The sequence below is a fragment of the Ambystoma mexicanum genome, chromosome 1p, assembly GCF_040938575.1.
Source record: "Ambystoma mexicanum isolate Mex_15411 chromosome 1p, UKY_AmexF1_1, whole genome shotgun sequence".
Taxonomy (NCBI): domain Eukaryota; kingdom Metazoa; phylum Chordata; class Amphibia; order Caudata; family Ambystomatidae; genus Ambystoma; species Ambystoma mexicanum.
In genome coordinates, this window is record NC_090921.1 from 1,474,876,547 (window position 1) to 1,474,894,156 (window position 17,610).

Below are 17,610 nucleotides of genomic sequence, written 5' to 3' on the forward strand. Positions count from 1 at the left end.
AGGCATTTTCTTTCAAGGGAAGGAAACTCCCCCCTGCAACTGGCCTCCCTCCTATGCTCCAGTCAGAAGCATACTTTTTCTGACTGAGCATGGTGCTAATCACGCCAAGTTAGCGAATTTGATCCCAGTATTGGCCACTTTGTCAATTTGGGAAATATTTCTGCAGAAGGATGAGATTGATGCAGAATTGGCACTCACAGCTTTAGAGTTACTAACACAAGATTGCTGTTTTGTTGGAAGCAGCTGTGCATACATAGTCACGGGTCAGTACTGCTGCGGACATAACCAATGTTGTTGTGAGGATAAGGGTTGTATTTGTGAATGAGTTAGGCATTTTCTTTCAAAGGAAGAAAACTCCCCCCTGCAACTGGCCTCCCTCCTATGCTCCAATCAGAAGGCATACTTTTTCTGACTGAGCATGGTGCTAATCAAGCCAAGTTAGCGAATTTGATCCCAGTATTGGCCACTTTGTCAATTTGGGAAATATTTCTGCAGAAGCATGTGATTGATGCAGAATTCCCACCCACAGCTTTAGATTTACTATGACTAGTTTGCTGTTTTGTTGGAAGCAGCAGTCCATAAATGGTCACAGGTCAGTACTGCTGTGGGAAATGACCAATGAGATGCATTTAACCTTCTTTGTCCCAGTTCTACTTAAATGTGATGCAGGCTACAAGTCAGTTTGAAGATAATTGTCATATTCATGAATTTCCTTCAGATCACATGTAGTTTTTCTTTAGGTTGTTGTGAGGATAAGGGTTTTATGTGTGAATGAGTTAGGCATTTTTTTCCAAGGGAAAAAGACTCTTAGCTGGCCGGTTAGCTCAGTTGGTTAGAGCGTGATGCTAATAACGCCAAGGTCACGGTTTCGATCCCCGTATTGGCCACTTTGTCATTTTGGGAAATATTTCTGCAGAAGGATGAGATTGATGCAGAATTGGCACTCACAGCTTTAGAGTTACTAACACAAGATTGCTGTTTTGTTGGAAGCAGCTGTGCATACATAGTCACGGGTCAGTACTGCTGCGGACATAACCAATGTTGTTGTGAGGATAAGGGTTGTATTTGTGAATGAGTTAGGCATTTTCTTTCAAAGGAAGAAAACTCCCCCCTGCAACTGGCCTCCCTCCTATGCTCCAGTCAGAAGGCATACTTTTTCTGACTGAGCATGGTTCTAATCAAGCCAAGTTAGCGAATTTGATCCCAGTATTGGCCACTTTGTCAATTTGGGAAATATTTCTGCAGAAGCATGAGATTGATGCAGAATTCCCACCCACAGCTTTAGATTTACTATGACTAGTTTGCTGTTTTGTTGGAAGCAGCAGTCCATAAATGGTCACAGGTCAGTACTGCTGTGGGAAATGACCAATAAGATGCATTTAACCTTCTTTGTCCCAGTTCTACTTAAATGTGATGCAGGCTACAAGTCAGTTTGAAGATAATTGTCATATTCATGAATTTCCTTCAGATCACATGTAGTTTTTCTTTAGGTTGTTGTGAGGATAAGGGTTTTATGTGTGAATGAGTTAGGCATTTTTTTTCCAAGGGAAGAAAAAATCCCCCTGCAACTGGCCTCCCTCTTATGGTCCAGTCAGAAATATTCCTCTCAGCTGGCCGGTTAGCTCAGTTGGTTAGAGCGTGGTGCTAATAACGCCAAGGTCACGGGTTCGATCCCCGTATTGGCCACTTTGTCATTTTGGGAAATATTTCTGCAGAAGGATGAGATTGATGCAGAATTGGCACTCACAGCTTTAGAGTTACTAACACAAGATTGCTGTTTTGTTGGAAGCAGCTGTGCATACATAGTCACGGGTCAGTACTGCTGCGGACATAACCAATGTTGTTGTGAGGATAAGGGTTGTATTTGTGAATGAGTTAGGCATTTTCTTTCAAGGAAAGAAAACTCCCCCCTGCAACTGGCCTCCCTCCTATGCTCCAGTCAGAAGCATACTTTTTCTGACTGAGCATGGTGCTAATCACGCCAAGTTAGCGAATTTGATCCCAGTATTGGCCACTTTGTCAATTTGGGAAAAATGTCTGCAGAAGCATTAGAACCTTCTTTGTCCCAGTTCTACTTAAATGTGATGCAGGATACAAGTCAGTTTGAAGATAATTGTCATATTAATGAATTTCCTTCAGATCACATGTAGTATTTCTTTAGGTTGTTGTGAGGATAAGGGTTTTATGTGTGAATGAGTTAGGCATTTTTTTCCAAGGGAAAAAGACTCTCAGCTGGCCGGTTAGCTCAGTTGGTTAGAGCGTGGTGCTAATAACGCCAAGGTCACGGGTTCGATCCCCGTATTGGTCATTTTGGGAAATATTTCTGCAGAAGGATGAGATTGATGCAGAATTGGCACTCACAGCTTTAGAGTTACTAACACAAGATTGCTGTTTTGTTGGAAGCAGCTGTGCATACATAGTCACGGGTCAGTACTGCTGCGGACATAACCAATGTTGTTGTGGGGATAAGGGTTGTATTTGTGAATGAGTTAGGCATTTTCTTTCAAAGGAAGAAAACTCCCCCCTGCAACTGGCCTCCCTCCTCTGCTCCAGTCAGAAGGCATACTTTTTCTGACTGAGCATGGTGCTAATCAAGCCAAGTTAGCGAATTTGATCCCAGTATTGGCCACTTTGTCAATTTGGGAAATATTTCTGCAGAAGCATGTGATTGATGCAGAATTCCCACCCACAGCTTTAGATTTACTATGACAAGTTTGCTGTTTTGTTGGAAGCAGCAGTCCATAAATGGTCACAGGTCAGTACTGCTGTGGGAAATGACCAATGAGATGCATTTAACCTTCTTTGTCGCAGTACTACTTAAATGTGATGCAGGCCACAAGTCAGTTTGAAGATAATTGTAATATTCATGAATTTCCTTCAGATCACATGGAGTTTTTCTTTAGGTTGTTTTGAGGATAAGGGTTGTCTGTGTGAATGAGTTAGGCATTTTTTTCCAAGGGAAGAAAAAATCCCCCTGCAACTGGCCTCCCTCTTATGCTCCAGTTAGAAATATATTTCTCAGCTGGCCGGTTAGCTCAGTTGGTTAGAGCGTGGTGCTAATAACGCCAAGGTCACGGGTTCGATCCCCGTATTGGCCATTTTGTCCTTTTGGGAAATAATGCTGCAGAAGCATGAGATTGATGCAGAATTGGCACTCACAGCTTTAGAGTTACTAACACAAAATTGCTGTTTTGTTGGAAGCAGCTGTGCATACATAGTCACGGGTCAGTACTGCTGCGGACATAACCAATGTTGTTGTGAGGATAAGGGTTGTATTTGTGAATGAGTTAGGCATTTTCTTTCAAGGGAAGAAAACTCCCCCCTGCAACTGGCCTCCCTCCTATGCTCCAGTCAGAAGGCTTACTTTTTCTGACTGAGCATGGTGCTAATCACGCCAAGTTAGCGAATTTGATCCCAGTATTGGCCACTTTGTCAATTTGGGAAATATTTCTGCAGAAGCATGTGATTGATGCAGAATTCCCACCCACAGCTTTAGATTTACTAACACAAGATTGCTGTTTTGTTGGAAGCAGCTGTGCATACATAGTCACGGGTCAGTACTGCTGCGGACATAACCAATGTTGTTGTGAGGATAAGGGTTGTATTTGTGAATGAGTTAGGCATTTTCTTTCAAAGGAAGAAAACTCCCCCCTGCAACTGGCCTCCCTCCTATGCTCCAATCAGAAGGCATACTTTTTCTGACTGAGCATGGTGCTAATCAAGCCAAGTTAGCGAATTTGATCCCAGTATTGGCCACTTTGTCAATTTGGGAAATATTTCTGCAGAAGCATGTGATTGATGCAGAATTCCCACCCACAGCTTTAGATTTACTATGACTAGTTTGCTGTTTTGTTGGAAGCAGCAGTCCATAAATGATCACAGGTCAGTACTGCTGTGGGAAATGACCAATGAGATGCATTTAACCTTCTTTGTCCCAGTTCTACTTAAATGTGATGCAGGCTACAAGTCAGTTTGAAGATAATTGTCATATTCATGAATTTCCTTCAGATCACATGTAGTTTTTCTTTAGGTTGTTGTGAGGATAAGGGTTTTATGTGTGAATGAGTTAGGCATTTTTTTCCAAGGGAAAAAGACTCTTAGCTGGCCGGTTAGCTCAGTTGGTTAGAGCGTGGTGCTAATAACGCCAAGGTCACGGGTTCGATCCCGTATTGGCCACTTTGTCATTTTGGGAAATATTTCTGCAGAAGGATGAGATTGATGCAGAATTGGCACTCACAGCTTTAGAGTTACTAACACAAGATTGCTGTTTTGTTGGAAGCAGCTGTGCATACATAGTCACGGGTCAGTACTGCTGCGGACATAACCAATGTTGTTGTGAGGATAAGGGTTGTATTTGTGAATGAGTTAGGCATTTTCTTTCAAAGGAAGAAAACTCCCCCCTGCAACTGGCCTCCCTCCTATGCTCCAGTCAGAAGGCATTCTTTTTCTGACTGAGCATGGTTCTAATCAAGCCAAGTTAGCGAATTTGATCCCAATATTGGCCACTTTGTCAATTTGGGAAATATTTCTGCAGAAGCATGAGATTGATGCAGAATTCCCACCCACAGCTTTAGATTTACTATGACTAGTTTGCTGTTTTGTTGGAAGCAGCAGTCCATAAATGGTCACAGGTCAGTACTGCTGTGGGAAATGACCAATAAGATGCATTTAACCTTCTTTGTCCCAGTTCTACTTAAATGTGATGCAGGCTACAAGTCAGTTTGAAGATAATTGTCATATTCATGAATTTCCTTCAGATCACATGTAGTTTTTCTTTAGGTTGTTGTGAGGATAAGGGTTTTATGTGTGAATGAGTTAGGCATTTTTTTTCCAAGGGAAGAAAAAATCCCCCTGCAACTGGCCTCCCTCTTATGGTCCAGTCAGAAATATTCCTCTCAGCTGGCCGGTTAGCTCAGTTGGTTAGAGCGTGGTGCTAATAACGCCAAGGTCACGGGTTCGATCCCCGTATTGGCCACTTTGTCATTTTGGGAAATATTTCTGCAGAAGGATGAGATTGATGCAGAATTGGCACTCACAGCTTTAGAGTTACTAACACAAGATTGCTGTTTTGTTGGAAGCAGCTGTGCATACATAGTCACGGGTCAGTACTGCTGCGGACATAACCAATGTTGTTGTGAGGATAAGGGTTGTATTTGTGAATGAGTTAGGCATTTTCTTTCAAGGAAAGAAAACTCCCCCCTGCAACTGGCCTCCCTCCTATGCTCCAGTCAGAAGCATACTTTTTCTGACTGAGCATGGTGCTAATCACGCCAAGTTAGCGAATTTGATCCCAGTATTGGCCACTTTGTCAATTTGGGAAAAATGTCTGCAGAAGCATTAGAACCTTCTTTGTCCCAGTTCTACTTAAATGTGATGCAGGATACAAGTCAGTTTGAAGATAATTGTCATATTAATGAATTTCCTTCAGATCACATGTAGTATTTCTTTAGGTTGTTGTGAGGATAAGGGTTTTATGTGTGAATGAGTTAGGCATTTTTTTCCAAGGGAAAAAGACTCTCAGCTGGCCGGTTAGCTCAGTTGGTTAGAGCGTGGTGCTAATAACGCCAAGGTCACGGGTTCGATCCCCGTATTGGTCATTTTGGGAAATATTTCTGCAGAAGGATGAGATTGATGCAGAATTGGCACTCACAGCTTTAGAGTTACTAACACAAGATTGCTGTTTTGTTGGAAGCAGCTGTGCATACATAGTCACGGGTCAGTACTGCTGCGGACATAACCAATGTTGTTGTGGGGATAAGGGTTGTATTTGTGAATGAGTTAGGCATTTTCTTTCAAAGGAAGAAAACTCCCCCCTGCAACTGGCCTCCCTCCTCTGCTCCAGTCAGAAGGCATACTTTTTCTGACTGAGCATGGTGCTAATCAAGCCAAGTTAGCGAATTTGATCCCAGTATTGGCCACTTTGTCAATTTGGGAAATATTTCTGCAGAAGCATGTGATTGATGCAGAATTCCCACCCACAGCTTTAGATTTACTATGACAAGTTTGCTGTTTTGTTGGAAGCAGCAGTCCATAAATGGTCACAGGTCAGTACTGCTGTGGGAAATGACCAATGAGATGCATTTAACCTTCTTTGTCGCAGTACTACTTAAATGTGATGCAGGCCACAAGTCAGTTTGAAGATAATTGTAATATTCATGAATTTCCTTCAGATCACATGGAGTTTTTCTTTAGGTTGTTTTGAGGATAAGGGTTGTCTGTGTGAATGAGTTAGGCATTTTTTTCCAAGGGAAGAAAAAATCCCCCTGCAACTGGCCTCCCTCTTATGCTCCAGTTAGAAATATATTTCTCAGCTGGCCGGTTAGCTCAGTTGGTTAGAGCGTGGTGCTAATAACGCCAAGGTCACGGGTTCGATCCCCGTATTGGCCACTTTGTCCTTTTGGGAAATATTTCTGCAGAAGCATGAGATTGATGCAGAATTGGCACTCACAGCTTTAGAGTTACTAACACAAGATTGCTGTTTTGTTGGAAGCAGCTGTGCATACATAGTCACGGGTCAGTACTGCTGCGGACATAACCAATGTTGTTGTGAGGATAAGGGTTGTATTTGTGAATGAGTTAGGCATTTTCTTTCAAGGGAAGAAAACTCCCCCCTGCAACTGGCCTCCCTCCTATGCTCCAGTCAGAAGGCTTACTTTTTCTGACTGAGCATGGTGCTAATCACGCCAAGTTAGCGAATTTGATCCCAGTATTGGCCACTTTGTCAATTTGGGAAATATTTCTGCAGAAGGATGAGATTGATGCAGAATTGGCACTCACAGCTTTAGAGTTACTAACACAAGATTGCTGTTTTGTTGGAAGCAGCTCTGCATACATAGTCACGGGTCAGTACTACTGCGGACATAACCAATGTTGTTGTGAGGATAAGGGTTGTATTTGTGAATGAGTTAGGCATTTTCTTTCAAGGGAAGAAAACTCCCCCCTGCAACTGGCCTCCCTCCTATGCTCCAGTCAGAAGGCATACTTTTTCTGACTGAGCATGGTGCTAATCACGCCAAGTTAGCGAATTTGATCCCAGTATTGGCCACTTTGTCAATTTGGGAAATATTTCTGCAGAAGCATGAGATTGATGCAGAATTCCCACCCACAGCTTTAGATTTACTATGACAAGTTTGCTGTTTTGTTGGAATCAGCAGTCCATAAATGGTCACAGGTCAGTACTGCTGTGGGAAATGACCAATGAGATGCATTTAACCTTCTTTGTCCCAGTTCTACTTAAATGTGATGCAGGATACAAGTCAGTTTGAAGATAATTGTCATATTCATGAATTTCCTTCAGATCACATGTAGTTTTTCTTTAGGTTGTTGTGAGGATAAGGGTTTTATGTGTGAATGAGTTAGGCATTTTTTTCCAAGGGTAAAAGACTCTCAGCTGGCCGGTTAGCTCAGTTGGTTAGAGCGTGGTGCTAATAACGCCAAGGTCACGGGTTCGATCCCCGTATTGGCCACTTTGTCATTTTGGGAAATATTTCTGCAGAAGGATGAGATTGATGCAGAATTGGCACTCACAGCTTTAGAGTTACTAACACAAGATTGCTGTTTTGTTGGAAGCAGCTGTGCATACATAGTCATGGGTCAGTACTGCTGCGGACATAACCAATGTTGTTGTGAGGATAAGGGTTGTATTTGTGAATGAGTTAGGCATTTTCTTTCAAAGGAAGAAAACTCCCCCCTGCAACTGGCCTCCCTCCTATGCTCCAGTCAGAAGGCATACTTTTTCTGACTGAGCATGGTTCTAATCAAGCCAAGTTAGCGAATTTGATCCCAGTATTGGCCACTTTGTCAATTTGGGAAATATTTCTGCAGAAGCATGAGATTGATGCAGAATTCCCACCCACAGCTTTAGATTTACTATGACTAGTTTGCTGTTTTGTTGGAAGCAGCAGTCCATAAATGGTCACAGGTCAGTACTGCTGTGGGAAATGACCAATGAGATGCATTTAACCTTCTTTGTCCCAGTTCTACTTAAATGTGATGCAGGCTACAAGTCAGTTTGAAGATAATTGTCATATTCATGAATTTCCTTCAGATCACATGTAGTTTTTCTTTAGGTTGTTGTGAGGATAAGGGTTTTATGTGTGAATGAGTTAGGCATTTTTTTTCCAAGGGAAGAAAAAATCCCCCTGCAACTGGCCTCCCTCTTATGGTCCAGTCAGAAATATTCCTCTCAGCTGGCCGGTTAGCTCAGTTGGTTAGAGCGTGGTGCTAATAACGCCAAGGTCACGGGTTCGATCCCCGTATTGGCCACTTTGTCATTTTGGGAAATATTTCTGCAGAAGGATGAGATTGATGCAGAATTGGCACTCACAGCTTTAGAGTTACTAACACAAGATTGCTGTTTTGTTGGAAGCAGCTGTGCATACATAGTCACGGGTCAGTACTGCTGTGGACATAACCAATGTTGTTGTGAGGATAAGGGTTGTATTTGTGAATGAGTTAGGCATTTTCTTTCAAGGAAAGAAAACTCCCCCCTGCAACTGGCCTCCCTCCTATGCTCCAGTCAGAAGCATACTTTTTCTGACTGAGCATGGTGCTAATCACGGCAAGTTAGCGAATTTGATCCCAGTATTGGCCACTTTGTCAATTTGGGAAAAATGTCTGCAGAAGCATTAGAACCTTCTTTGTCCCAGTTCTACTTAAATGTGATGCAGGATACAAGTCAGTTTGAAGATAATTGTCATATTCATGAATTTCCTTCAGATCACATGTAGTTTTTCTTTAGGTTGTTGTGAGGATAAGGGTTTTATGTGTGAATGAGTTAGGCATTTTTTTCCAAGGGAAAAAGACTCTCAGCTGGCCGGTTAGCTCAGTTGGTTAGAGCGTGGTGCTAATAACGCCAAGGTCACGGGTTCGATCCCCGTATTGGCCACTTTGTCATTTTGGGAAATATTTCTGCAGAAGGATGAGATTGATGCAGAATTGGCACTCACAGCTTTAGAGTTACTAACACAAGATTGCTGTTTTGTTGGAAGCAGCTGTGCATACATAGTCACGGGTCAGTACTGCTGCGGACATAACCAATGTTGTTGTGAGGATAAGGGTTGTATTTGTGAATGAGTTAGGCATTTTCTTTCAAAGGAAGAAAACTCCCCCCTGCAACTGGCCTCCCTCCTATGCTCCAGTCAGAAGGCATACTTTTTCTGACTGAGCATGGTGCTAATCAAGCCAAGTTAGCGAATTTGATCCCAGTATTGGCCACTTTGTCAATGTGGGAAATATTTCTGCAGAAGCATGTGATTGATGCAGAATTCCCACCCACAGCTTTAGATTTACTATGACTAGTTTGCTGTTTTGTTGGAAGCAGCAGTCCATAAATGGTCACAGGTCAGTACTGCTGTGGGAAATGACCAATGAGATGCATTTAACCTTCTTTGTCCCAGTTCTACTTAAATGTGATGCAGGCTACAAGTCAGTTTGAAGATAATTGTCATATTCATGAATTTCCTTCAGATCACATGTAGTTTTTCTTTAGGTTGTTGTGAGGATAAGGGTTTTATGTGTGAATGAGTTAGGCATTTTTTTCCAAGGGTAAAAGACTCTCAGCTGGCCGGTTAGCTCAGTTGGTTAGAGCGTGGTGCTAATAACGCCAAGGTCACGGGTTCGATCCCCGTATTGGCCACTTTGTCATTTTGGGAAATATTTCTGCAGAAGGATGAGATTGATGCAGAATTGGCACTCACAGCTTTAGAGTTACTAACACAAGATTGCTGTTTTGTTGGAAGCAGCTGTGCATACATAGTCACGGGTCAGTACTGCTGCGGACATAACCAATGTTGTTGTGAGGATAAGGGTTGTATTTGTGAATGAGTTAGGCATTTTCTTTCAAAGGAAGAAAACTCCCCCCTGCAACTGGCCTCCCTCCTATGCTCCAGTCAGAAGGCATACTTTTTCTGACTGAGCATGGTTCTAATCAAGCCAAGTTAGCGAATTTGATCCCAGTATTGGCCACTTTGTCAATTTGGGAAATATTTCTGCAGAAGCATGAGATTGATGCAGAATTCCCACCCACAGCTTTAGATTTACTATGACTAGTTTGCTGTTTTGTTGGAAGCAGCAGTCCATAAATGGTCACAGGTCAGTACTGCTGTGGGAAATGACCAATGAGATGCATTTAACCTTCTTTGTCCCAGTTCTACTTAAATGTGATGCAGGCTACAAGTCAGTTTGAAGATAATTGTCATATTCATGAATTTCCTTCAGATCACATGTAGTTTTTCTTTAGGTTGTTGTGAGGATAAGGGTTTTATGTGTGAATGAGTTAGGCATTTTTTTTCCAAGGGAAGAAAAAATCCCCCTGCAACTGGCCTCCCTCTTATGGTCCAGTCAGAAATATTCCTCTCAGCTGGCCGGTTAGCTCAGTTGGTTAGAGCGTGGTGCTAATAACGCCAAGGTCACGGGTTCGATCCCCGTATTGGCCACTTTGTCATTTTGGGAAATATTTCTGCAGAAGGATGAGATTGATGCAGAATTGGCACTCACAGCTTTAGAGTTACTAACACAAGATTGCTGTTTTGTTGGAAGCAGCTGTGCATACATAGTCACGGGTCAGTACTGCTGTGGACATAACCAATGTTGTTGTGAGGATAAGGGTTGTATTTGTGAATGAGTTAGGCATTTTCTTTCAAGGAAAGAAAACTCCCCCCTGCAACTGGCCTCCCTCCTATGCTCCAGTCAGAAGCATACTTTTTCTGACTGAGCATGGTGCTAATCACGGCAAGTTAGCGAATTTGATCCCAGTATTGGCCACTTTGTCAATTTGGGAAAAATGTCTGCAGAAGCATTAGAACCTTCTTTGTCCCAGTTCTACTTAAATGTGATGCAGGATACAAGTCAGTTTGAAGATAATTGTCATATTCATGAATTTCCTTCAGATCACATGTAGTTTTTCTTTAGGTTGTTGTGAGGATAAGGGTTTTATGTGTGAATGAGTTAGGCATTTTTTTCCAAGGGAAAAAGACTCTCAGCTGGCCGGTTAGCTCAGTTGGTTAGAGCGTGGTGCTAATAACGCCAAGGTCACGGGTTCGATCCCCGTATTGGCCACTTTGTCATTTTGGGAAATATTTCTGCAGAAGGATGAGATTGATGCAGAATTGGCACTCACAGCTTTAGAGTTACTAACACAAGATTGCTGTTTTGTTGGAAGCAGCTGTGCATACATAGTCACGGGTCAGTACTGCTGCGGACATAACCAATGTTGTTGTGAGGATAAGGGTTGTATTTGTGAATGAGTTAGGCATTTTCTTTCAAAGGAAGAAAACTCCCCCCTGCAACTGGCCTCCCTCCTATGCTCCAGTCAGAAGGCATACTTTTTCTGACTGAGCATGGTGCTAATCAAGCCAAGTTAGCGAATTTGATCCCAGTATTGGCCACTTTGTCAATGTGGGAAATATTTCTGCAGAAGCATGTGATTGATGCAGAATTCCCACCCACAGCTTTAGATTTACTATGACTAGTTTGCTGTTTTGTTGGAAGCAGCAGTCCATAAATGGTCACAGGTCAGTACTGCTGTGGGAAATGACCAATGAGATGCATTTAACCTTCTTTGTCCCAGTTCTACTTAAATGTGATGCAGGCTACAAGTCAGTTTGAAGATAATTGTCATATTCATGAATTTCCTTCAGATCACATGTAGTTTTTCTTTAGGTTGTTGTGAGGATAAGGGTTTTATGTGTGAATGAGTTAGGCATTTTTTTTCCAAGGGAAGAAAAAATCCCCCTGCAACTGGCCTCCCTCTTATGGTCCAGTCAGAAATATGCCTCTCAACTGGCCCGTTTAGCTCAGTTGGTTAGAGCGTGGTGCTAATAACGCCAAGGTCACGGGTTCAATCCCCGTATTGGCCACTTTGTCATTTTGGGAAATATTTCTGCAGAAGGATGAGATTGATGCAGAATTGGCACTCACAGCTTTAGAGTTACTAACACAAGATTGCTGTTTTGTTGGAAGCAGTTGTGCATACATAGTCACGGGTCAGTACTGCTGCGGACATAACCAATGTTGTTGTGAGGATAAGGGTTGTATTTGTGAATGAGTTAGGCATTTTCTTTCAAGGAAAGAAAACTCCCCCCTGCAACTGGCCTCCCTCCTATGCTCCAGTCAGAAGCATACTTTTTCTGACTGAGCATGGTGCTAATCACGCCAAGTTAGCGAATTTGATCCCAGTATTGACCACTTTGTCAATTTGGGAAAAATGTCTGCAGAAGCATTAGAACCTTCATTGTCCCAGTTCTACTTAAATGTGATGCAGGATACAAGTCAGTTTGAAGATAATTGTCATATTCATGAATTTCCTTCAGATCACATGTAGTTTTTCTTTAGGTTGTTGTGAGGATAAGGGTTTTATGTGTGAATGAGTTAGGCATTTTTTTCCAAGGGAAACAGACTCTCAGCTGGCCGGTTAGCTCAGTTGGTTAGAGCGTGGTGCTAATAACGCCAAGGTCACGGGTTCGATCCCCGTACTGGCCACTTTGTCATTTTGGGAAATATTTCTGCAGAAGGATGAGATTGATGCAGAATTGGCACTCACAGCTTTAGAGTTACTAACACAAGATTGCTGTTTTGTTGGAAGCAGCTGTGCATACATAGTCACGGGTCAGTACTGCTGCGGACATAACCAATGTTGTTGTGAGGATAAGGGTTGTATTTGTGAATGAGTTAGGCATTTTCTTTCAAAGGAAGAAAACTCCCCCCTGCAACTGGCCTCCCTCCTATGCTCCAGTCAGAAGGCATACTTTTTCTGACTGAGCATGGTGCTAATCAAGCCAAGTTAGCGAATTTGATCCCAGTATTGGCCACTTTGTCAATTTGGGAAATATTTCTGCAGAAGCATGTGATTGATGCAGAATTCCCACCGACAGCTTTAGATTTACTATGACTAGTTTGCTGTTTTGTTGGAAGCAGCAGTCCATAAATGGTCACAGGTCAGTACTGCTGTGGGAAATGACCAATGAGATGCATTTAACCTTCTTTGTCCCAGTTCTACTTAAATGTGATGCAGGCTACAAGTCAGTTTGAAGATAATTGTCATATTCATGAATTTCCTTCAGATCACATGTAGTTTTTCTTTAGGTTGTTGTGAGGATAAGGGTTTTATGTGTGAATGAGTTAGGCATTTTTTTTCCAAGGAAAGAAAAAATCCCCCTGCAACTGGCCTCCCTCTTATGGTCCAGTCAGAAATATGCCTCTCAGCTGGCCGGTTAGCTCAGTTGGTTAGAGCGTGGTGCTAATAACGCCAAGGTCACGGGTTCGATCCCCGTATTGGCCACTTTGTCAGTTTGGGAAATATTTCTGCAGAAGGATCAGATTGATGCAGAATTGGCACTCACAGCTTTAGAGTTACTAACACAAGATTGCTGTTTTGTTGGAAGCAGTTGTGCATACATAGTCACGGGTCAGTACTGCTGCGGACATAACCAATGTTGTTGTGAGGATAAGGGTTGTATTTGTGAATGAGCTAGGCATTTTCTTTCAAGGAAAGAAAACTCCCCCCTGCAACTGGCCTCCCTCCTATGCTCCAGTCAGAAGCATACTTTTTCTGACTGAGCATGGTGCTAATCACTCCAAGTTAGCGAATTTGATCCCAGTATTGGCCACTTTGTCAATTTGGGAAAAATGTCTGCAGAAGCATTAGATTGATGCAGAATTCCCACCCACAGCTTTAGATTTACTATGACAAGTTTGCTGTTTTGTTGGAAGCAGCAGTCCATAAATGGTCACAGGTCAGTACTGCTGTGGGAAATGACCAATGAGATGCATTTAACCTTCTTTGTCGCAGTACTACTTAAATGTGATGCAGGCCACAAGTCAGTTTGAAGATAATTGTAATATTCATGAATTTCCTTCAGATCACATGGAGTTTTTCTTTAGGTTGTTGTGAGGATAAGGGTTGTCTGTGTGAATGAGTTAGGCATTTTTTTTCCAAGGGAAGAAAAAATCCCCCTGCAACTGGCCTCCATCTTATGCTCCAGTTAGAAATATGCCTCTCAGCTGGCTGGTTAGCTCAGTTGGTTAGAGCGTGGTGCTAATAACGCCAAGGTCACGTGTTCGATCCCCGTATTGGCCACTTTGTCATTTTGGGAAATATTTCTGCAGAAGCATGAGATTGATGCAGAATTGGCACTCACAGCTTTAGAGTTACTAACACAAGATTGCTGTTTTGTTGGAAGCAGCTGTGCATACATAGTCACGGGTCAGTACTGCTGCGGACATAACCAATGTTGTTGTGAGGATAAGGGTTGTATTTGTGAATGAGTTAGGCATTTTCTTTCAAGGGAAGAAAACTCCCCCCTGCAACTGGCCTCCCTCCTATGCTCCAGTCAGAAGGCTTACTTTTTCTGACTGAGCATGGTGCTAATCACGCCAAGTTAGCGAATTTGATCCCAGTATTGGCCACTTTGTCAATTTGGGAAATATTTCTGCAGAAGCATGTGATTGATGCAGAATTCCCACCCACAGCTTTAGATTTACTAACACAAGATTGCTGTTTTGTTGGAAGCAGCTGTGCATACATAGTCACGGGTCAGTACTGCTGCGGACATAACCAATGTTGTTGTGAGGATAAGGGTTGTATTTGTGAATGAGTTAGGCATTTTCTTTCAAAGGAAGAAAACTCCCCCCTGCAACTGGCCTCCCTCCTATGCTCCAATCAGAAGGCATACTTTTTCTGACTGAGCATGGTGCTAATCAAGCCAAGTTAGCGAATTTGATCCCAGTATTGGCCACTTTGTCAATTTGGGAAATATTTCTGCAGAAGCATGTGATTGATGCAGAATTCCCACCCACAGCTTTAGATTTACTATGACTAGTTTGCTGTTTTGTTGGAAGCAGCAGTCCATAAATGATCACAGGTCAGTACTGCTGTGGGAAATGACCAATGAGATGCATTTAACCTTCTTTGTCCCAGTTCTACTTAAATGTGATGCAGGCTACAAGTCAGTTTGAAGATAATTGTCATATTCATGAATTTCCTTCAGATCACATGTAGTTTTTCTTTAGGTTGTTGTGAGGATAAGGGTTTTATGTGTGAATGAGTTAGGCATTTTTTTCCAAGGGAAAAAGACTCTTAGCTGGCCGGTTAGCTCAGTTGGTTAGAGCGTGGTGCTAATAACGCCAAGGTCACGGGTTCGATCCCCGTATTGGCCACTTTGTCATTTTGGGAAATATTTCTGCAGAAGGATGAGATTGATGCAGAATTGGCACTCACAGCTTTAGAGTTACTAACACAAGATTGCTGTTTTGTTGGAAGCAGCTGTGCATACATAGTCACGGGTCAGTACTGCTGCGGACATAACCAATGTTGTTGTGAGGATAAGGGTTGTATTTGTGAATGAGTTAGGCATTTTCTTTCAAAGGAAGAAAACTCCCCCCTGCAACTGGCCTCCCTCCTATGCTCCAGTCAGAAGGCATACTTTTTCTGACTGAGCATGGTTCTAATCAAGCCAAGTTAGCGAATTTGATCCCAATATTGGCCACTTTGTCAATTTGGGAAATATTTCTGCAGAAGCATGAGATTGATGCAGAATTCCCAGCCACAGCTTTAGATTTACTATGACTAGTTTGCTGTTTTGTTGGAAGCAGCAGTCCATAAATGGTCACAGGTCAGTACTGCTGTGGGAAATGACCAATAAGATGCATTTAACCTTCTTTGTCCCAGTTCTACTTAAATGTGATGCAGGCTACAAGTCAGTTTGAAGATAATTGTCATATTCATGAATTTCCTTCAGATCACATGTAGTTTTTCTTTAGGTTGTTGTGAGGATAAGGGTTTTATGTGTGAATGAGTTAGGCATTTTATTTCCAAGGGAAGAAAAAATCCCCCTGCAACTGGCCTCCCTCTTATGGTCCAGTCAGAAATATTCCTCTCAGCTGGCCGGTTAGCTCAGTTGGTTAGAGCGTGGTGCTAATAACGCCAAGGTCACGGGTTCGATCCCCGTATTGGCCACTTTGTCATTTTGGGAAATATTTCTGCAGAAGGATGAGATTGATGCAGAATTGGCACTCACAGCTTTAGAGTTACTAACACAAGATTGCTGTTTTGTTGGAAGCAGCTGTGCATACATAGTCACGGGTCAGTACTGCTGCGGACATAACCAATGTTGTTGTGAGGATAAGGGTTGTATTTGTGAATGAGTTAGGCATTTTCTTTCAAGGAAAGAAAACTCCCCCCTGCAACTGGCCTCCCTCCTATGCTCCAGTCAGAAGCATACTTTTTCTGACTGAGCATGGTGCTAATCACGCCAAGTTAGCGAATTTGATCCCAGTATTGGCCACTTTGTCAATTTGGGAAAAATGTCTGCAGAAGCATTAGAACCTTCTTTGTCCCAGTTCTACTTAAATGTGATGCAGGATACAAGTCAGTTTGAAGATAATTGTCATATTAATGAATTTCCTTCAGATCACATGTAGTATTTCTTTAGGTTGTTGTGAGGATAAGGGTTTTATGTGTGAATGAGTTAGGCATTTTTTTCCAAGGGAAAAAGACTCTCAGCTGGCCGGTTAGCTCAGTTGGTTAGAGCGTGGTGCTAATAACGCCAAGGTCACGGGTTCGATCCCCGTATTGGTCATTTTGGGAAATATTTCTGCAGAAGGATGAGATTGATGCAGAATTGGCACTCACAGCTTTAGAGTTACTAACACAAGATTGCTGTTTTGTTGGAAGCAGCTGTGCATACATAGTCACGGGTCAGTACTGCTGCGGACATAACCAATGTTGTTGTGGGGATAAGGGTTGTATTTGTGAATGAGTTAGGCATTTTCTTTCAAAGGAAGAAAACTCCCCCCTGCAACTGGCCTCCCTCCTCTGCTCCAGTCAGAAGGCATACTTTTTCTGACTGAGCATGGTGCTAATCAAGCCAAGTTAGCGAATTTGATCCCAGTATTGGCCACTTTGTCAATTTGGGAAATATTTCTGCAGAAGCATGTGATTGATGCAGAATTCCCACCCACAGCTTTAGATTTACTATGACAAGTTTGCTGTTTTGTTGGAAGCAGCAGTCCATAAATGGTCACAGGTCAGTACTGCTGTGGGAAATGACCAATGAGATGCATTTAACCTTCTTTGTCGCAGTACTACTTAAATGTGATGCAGGCCACAAGTCAGTTTGAAGATAATTGTAATATTCATGAATTTCCTTCAGATCACATGGAGTTTTTCTTTAGGTTGTTTTGAGGATAAGGGTTGTCTGTGTGAATGAGTTAGGCATTTTTTTCCAAGGGAAGAAAAAATCCCCCTGCAACTGGCCTCCCTCTTATGCTCCAGTTAGAAATATATTTCTCAGCTGGCCGGTTAGCTCAGTTGGTTAGAGCGTGGTGCTAATAACGCCAAGGTCACGGGTTCGATCCCCGTATTGGCCACTTTGTCCTTTTGGGAAATATTTCTGCAGAAGCATGAGATTGATGCAGAATTGGCACTCACAGCTTTAGAGTTACTAACACAAGATTGCTGTTTTGTTGGAAGCAGCTGTGCATACATAGTCACGGGTCAGTACTGCTGCGGACATAACCAATGTTGTTGTGAGGATAAGGGTTGTATTTGTGAATGAGTTAGGCATTTTCTTTCAAGGGAAGAAAACTCCCCCCTGCAACTGGCCTCCCTCC

General features: G+C 42.5%; 21 non-coding genes across 21 annotated transcripts; all 21 read left to right on the plus strand.

Moving 5' to 3' along the window:
• The first annotated feature begins 1,612 nt into the window (after positions 1 to 1,612).
• Positions 1,613 to 1,686, plus strand: TRNAI-AAU (transfer RNA isoleucine (anticodon AAU)). Its single transcript has one exon. It is a non-coding gene; the product is annotated as a tRNA-Ile (tRNA).
• Positions 1,687 to 2,234: 548 nt separating this feature from the next.
• TRNAI-AAU (transfer RNA isoleucine (anticodon AAU)) lies at positions 2,235 to 2,308 on the plus strand. The gene has a single exon. It is a non-coding gene; the product is annotated as a tRNA-Ile (tRNA).
• A 716-nt stretch (positions 2,309 to 3,024) lies between these two features.
• On the plus strand, positions 3,025 to 3,098 carry TRNAI-AAU (transfer RNA isoleucine (anticodon AAU)). Its single transcript has one exon. It is a non-coding gene; the product is annotated as a tRNA-Ile (tRNA).
• Positions 3,099 to 4,103: 1,005 nt separating this feature from the next.
• On the plus strand, positions 4,104 to 4,176 carry TRNAI-AAU (transfer RNA isoleucine (anticodon AAU)). The gene has a single exon. It is a non-coding gene; the product is annotated as a tRNA-Ile (tRNA).
• A 725-nt stretch (positions 4,177 to 4,901) lies between these two features.
• Positions 4,902 to 4,975, plus strand: TRNAI-AAU (transfer RNA isoleucine (anticodon AAU)). The gene has a single exon. It is a non-coding gene; the product is annotated as a tRNA-Ile (tRNA).
• Positions 4,976 to 5,523: 548 nt separating this feature from the next.
• On the plus strand, positions 5,524 to 5,597 carry TRNAI-AAU (transfer RNA isoleucine (anticodon AAU)). Its single transcript has one exon. It is a non-coding gene; the product is annotated as a tRNA-Ile (tRNA).
• Positions 5,598 to 6,313: 716 nt separating this feature from the next.
• TRNAI-AAU (transfer RNA isoleucine (anticodon AAU)) lies at positions 6,314 to 6,387 on the plus strand. The gene has a single exon. It is a non-coding gene; the product is annotated as a tRNA-Ile (tRNA).
• A 1,005-nt stretch (positions 6,388 to 7,392) lies between these two features.
• On the plus strand, positions 7,393 to 7,466 carry TRNAI-AAU (transfer RNA isoleucine (anticodon AAU)). Its single transcript has one exon. It is a non-coding gene; the product is annotated as a tRNA-Ile (tRNA).
• A 725-nt stretch (positions 7,467 to 8,191) lies between these two features.
• TRNAI-AAU (transfer RNA isoleucine (anticodon AAU)) lies at positions 8,192 to 8,265 on the plus strand. The gene has a single exon. It is a non-coding gene; the product is annotated as a tRNA-Ile (tRNA).
• A 548-nt stretch (positions 8,266 to 8,813) lies between these two features.
• Positions 8,814 to 8,887, plus strand: TRNAI-AAU (transfer RNA isoleucine (anticodon AAU)). The gene has a single exon. It is a non-coding gene; the product is annotated as a tRNA-Ile (tRNA).
• Positions 8,888 to 9,563: 676 nt separating this feature from the next.
• Positions 9,564 to 9,637, plus strand: TRNAI-AAU (transfer RNA isoleucine (anticodon AAU)). Its single transcript has one exon. It is a non-coding gene; the product is annotated as a tRNA-Ile (tRNA).
• Positions 9,638 to 10,362: 725 nt separating this feature from the next.
• On the plus strand, positions 10,363 to 10,436 carry TRNAI-AAU (transfer RNA isoleucine (anticodon AAU)). Its single transcript has one exon. It is a non-coding gene; the product is annotated as a tRNA-Ile (tRNA).
• Positions 10,437 to 10,984: 548 nt separating this feature from the next.
• TRNAI-AAU (transfer RNA isoleucine (anticodon AAU)) lies at positions 10,985 to 11,058 on the plus strand. Its single transcript has one exon. It is a non-coding gene; the product is annotated as a tRNA-Ile (tRNA).
• A 725-nt stretch (positions 11,059 to 11,783) lies between these two features.
• Positions 11,784 to 11,858, plus strand: TRNAI-AAU (transfer RNA isoleucine (anticodon AAU)). Its single transcript has one exon. It is a non-coding gene; the product is annotated as a tRNA-Ile (tRNA).
• Positions 11,859 to 12,406: 548 nt separating this feature from the next.
• TRNAI-AAU (transfer RNA isoleucine (anticodon AAU)) lies at positions 12,407 to 12,480 on the plus strand. Its single transcript has one exon. It is a non-coding gene; the product is annotated as a tRNA-Ile (tRNA).
• A 725-nt stretch (positions 12,481 to 13,205) lies between these two features.
• TRNAI-AAU (transfer RNA isoleucine (anticodon AAU)) lies at positions 13,206 to 13,279 on the plus strand. The gene has a single exon. It is a non-coding gene; the product is annotated as a tRNA-Ile (tRNA).
• A 724-nt stretch (positions 13,280 to 14,003) lies between these two features.
• TRNAI-AAU (transfer RNA isoleucine (anticodon AAU)) lies at positions 14,004 to 14,077 on the plus strand. Its single transcript has one exon. It is a non-coding gene; the product is annotated as a tRNA-Ile (tRNA).
• A 1,005-nt stretch (positions 14,078 to 15,082) lies between these two features.
• TRNAI-AAU (transfer RNA isoleucine (anticodon AAU)) lies at positions 15,083 to 15,156 on the plus strand. Its single transcript has one exon. It is a non-coding gene; the product is annotated as a tRNA-Ile (tRNA).
• Positions 15,157 to 15,881: 725 nt separating this feature from the next.
• TRNAI-AAU (transfer RNA isoleucine (anticodon AAU)) lies at positions 15,882 to 15,955 on the plus strand. Its single transcript has one exon. It is a non-coding gene; the product is annotated as a tRNA-Ile (tRNA).
• A 548-nt stretch (positions 15,956 to 16,503) lies between these two features.
• On the plus strand, positions 16,504 to 16,577 carry TRNAI-AAU (transfer RNA isoleucine (anticodon AAU)). The gene has a single exon. It is a non-coding gene; the product is annotated as a tRNA-Ile (tRNA).
• A 716-nt stretch (positions 16,578 to 17,293) lies between these two features.
• Positions 17,294 to 17,367, plus strand: TRNAI-AAU (transfer RNA isoleucine (anticodon AAU)). Its single transcript has one exon. It is a non-coding gene; the product is annotated as a tRNA-Ile (tRNA).
• Positions 17,368 to 17,610: the final 243 nt, after the last annotated feature.